Here is a 3,051-nt window from a genome sequence, read left to right as displayed (position 1 = left end):
TGCAACCTCTGCTTTTTTTTTCTTTCCATTTGGTTGATAAATTTTCCTTCAACCCTTTATTTTGAGCCTATATGTGTCTTTGCACATAATATAGGTCTCCTGAATACAGCACACCGATGGGTCTTGACTCCTTATTCAATTTGCTAGTCTGTGTCTTTTAATTGGGGCATTTAGCCCATTTACATTTAAAGTTAGTATTGTTATGTGTGAATTTGATCCTGTCATCATGATGCTATTTGGTTATTTTGCATACTAATTGATGCAGTTTCTTTGTAGTGCCATTGGTCTTTATATTTTGGTGTGGTTTTGCAGTGGCTGGTAGTGGTTTTTCCTTTCCATATTTAATGCTTCTTTTAGGCGCTCTTGCAGGGCAGACCTGGTGGTAACAAAATCCCTCAGCATTTGCTTGTCTGGAAATGATTTTATTTCTCCTTCGCTTATGAAGCTTAGTTTGGCTGAATATGAAATTCTGAGTTGAAAATTCTTTTCTTTCAGAATGTTGAATATTGGCCCCCAATCTCTTCTGGCTTGTAGAGTTTCTGCTGAGAGGTCTGCCGTTAGTCTGATGGGCTTCCCTTTGTATGTGACCTGGTCTTTCTCTCTGGCTGCCCTTAATAGTTTTTTCTTTATTTTGACTTTGGAGAATCTGATGATTATGTGTTTTGGGATTGATCTTCTCATAGAGTATCTTAATAGTGTTCTCTGTATTTCCTGAATTTGCATGTTGGCCTATCTTGCTAGGTTGGGAAAGTTCTCCTGGATAATATCCTAAATAGGTTTCCAGCTTGTTTCCATTCCCCCATCTCTTTCTGGTACTCCAATCAATCATACGTTTGGTCTTTTTATGAAGTCCCATATTTCTTGGAGGCTTTGTTAATTCCTTTTCATTCTTTTTTCACTATTCTTGGCTGCATGTCCTATTTCAGTAAGGTGGTCTTCAAACTCTGATATTTTTTCCTCCACTTGGTCGATTCAGCTGTTGATACTTGTGTATACTTCATGAAGTTCCCATGCTGTTTCTCAGCTCCATCAGGTCATTTGTGTTCCTCTCTAAACTGATTATTCTAGTTAGCAATTCCTCTAAGCTTTTATCAAGGTTCTTAGCAACTTTGCTTTGGGTTAGAACATGATCCTTTAGCTCACCATAGTTTTTTATTACCCATCTTCTAAAGCCTGCTTCTGTCCATTTGTCCATCTGACCCTCTGTCCAGTTCTGTGCCCTTGATGGAGAGACATCGCAATCATTTGGATGAGAAGAGGCACTCTGCCTTTTGGGTTTTCAGCATGTTTTCATTGATCCTTTCTCAACTTCGTGAGTTTGTCTAGTTTCTGTCTTTGAGGCTGCCGACCCTTGGATGAGGTTTATGTAGGGTCTTTATTGTTGTTGTTGATGATGATGCTGTTGTCGTTGCTTTCTGCTTGTCTGTTTTTCTATCAATAGTCCAGTCCCTCTTCTGCAGGGCTGCTGCAGTTTGCTGAGGTTTCACTTCAGGCCTTATTCATTTGATTCACTCCCATGCCTGGAGATGTCACCCAAGGAGGATGGGGAGCAGCAAAGATGGACATCTGCACCTTCTTCTGGGACCTCTGACCTCAAGGAGCATGAACCTGATGCCAGTAGAATCACTCCTGTATAGGGTTTCTGACAACTCCTGTTGGAGGGTCTCACTCTGTTGGGTAGCACAGGGAGCAGGACCCATTTAATAAAGCACTTTGTCCCTTGGTGGAGAAGGTGTGCTTCACTTGGGGGAAACCCACTAGTCTGGGCTGCTCGATTCCTCAGAACTACCAGGAGGTGAGGCTAAGTCTGGTGGTCTGCAGAGACTGAGGCCACTTCTCCCCACCAAGGGGCTCAGGCCCAGGGAGATCCAAATTCTGTCCTTGAGCCTCTGGCTGGTGTTATTGGAGATCCTGCAGGGAAGCCCTGCCCAATGAGGAAGGATGGGTCAGAGTTAGCCCTGAAGAGGCACTCTGGCTGCAGACTGTCACAGCTGGTGTGTTGGGCTGTGGGGACAAGTCTTGGGACCAAGCCGTCCAGCCTCCCTGGCTCCGACAGGGGCAAAGTGCAGCCTGGAGCTACAGAGATGGGTGCCACCCTTCTCTGGACCAGGGAGCTTAGCATGTTAGGCAGTTGTGAGTTTCAGCGCTGGCTGCTGCCCTTCCCACAGGGAGCTCAAAGGGCTTAGACAGCAGCCATCTGCAGCTGGTGCTGGACACTCCTCCCACCAGGGAGGATTTGGTAGGCTTAAGCAGATTCCAGCTGAGAGGCTGTAAGAATCTGTGTCCTCCAACATTGGGATGCTAGTGGTGTGGGTTTGCGAGTGGGATCTTTCGATCCGTGGGTTGCACAGTTCTGTGGAAAAAGGACAGTTTCCACGGCTGGATAGCTTATTCACTCACCACCTCCCTTGACTAGAGGAGAGGGTTCCCCTTCCCTGTGTGGCTCTCAGGTGGGCTGCACACCACCCTGCTCTTCCTTCTCTCTGTGGGTCACACCAGCCTTCTAGTCAATTTTGATGACAGAACCTGGACACCTTGGTTGCTGGTGAAGGATTCACACACTTATTATGGTTTATTTTTGGTGGGCGCCTCTGAGTGCCAGTGCTTCTAGTCGGCCATCTTGGCCACCAAGATAATAGATTTTAAAAAGTCAGACCTGTGTCAGCAAATTGCTTTGGCCAGAAAGGCTTCTGGTGAGGCTGTTGGTTTGTCTCTGCCTGGCCCTCCCCACACTGCCCCAGGGTGCTGCTGTCTACCTGGCCCACCAACAGCCCTTCAGTTATGTCTGGTCTCCCCGGGGCTCGCCATGCCCTTGCACTCATTCAAATATGAGTTAACTTCCCCGAACAAATTCCTCTGGACCAGGGGTCTTCAACCCTGACTGTGCATTCAAATCACCTGGGCAGCTAAAACCAACCCAACACCAACTAACTGAACAAACAAAAAACAAACCTGAGCCCACTGCCAGACCAAAGAATTAGAATCTTTATTATGCATATGACAAGTATTAGTGTATTTTTAAAATCTGCTCCCACTCCCACCTTGGTGATT

The sequence above is a fragment of the Cebus imitator genome, unplaced genomic scaffold (genome assembly GCF_001604975.1).
Source record: "Cebus imitator isolate Cc_AM_T3 unplaced genomic scaffold, Cebus_imitator-1.0 Scaffold231, whole genome shotgun sequence".
In the NCBI taxonomy this organism is placed as follows: domain Eukaryota; kingdom Metazoa; phylum Chordata; class Mammalia; order Primates; family Cebidae; genus Cebus; species Cebus imitator.
This window is presented reverse-complemented; position numbering follows the sequence as displayed.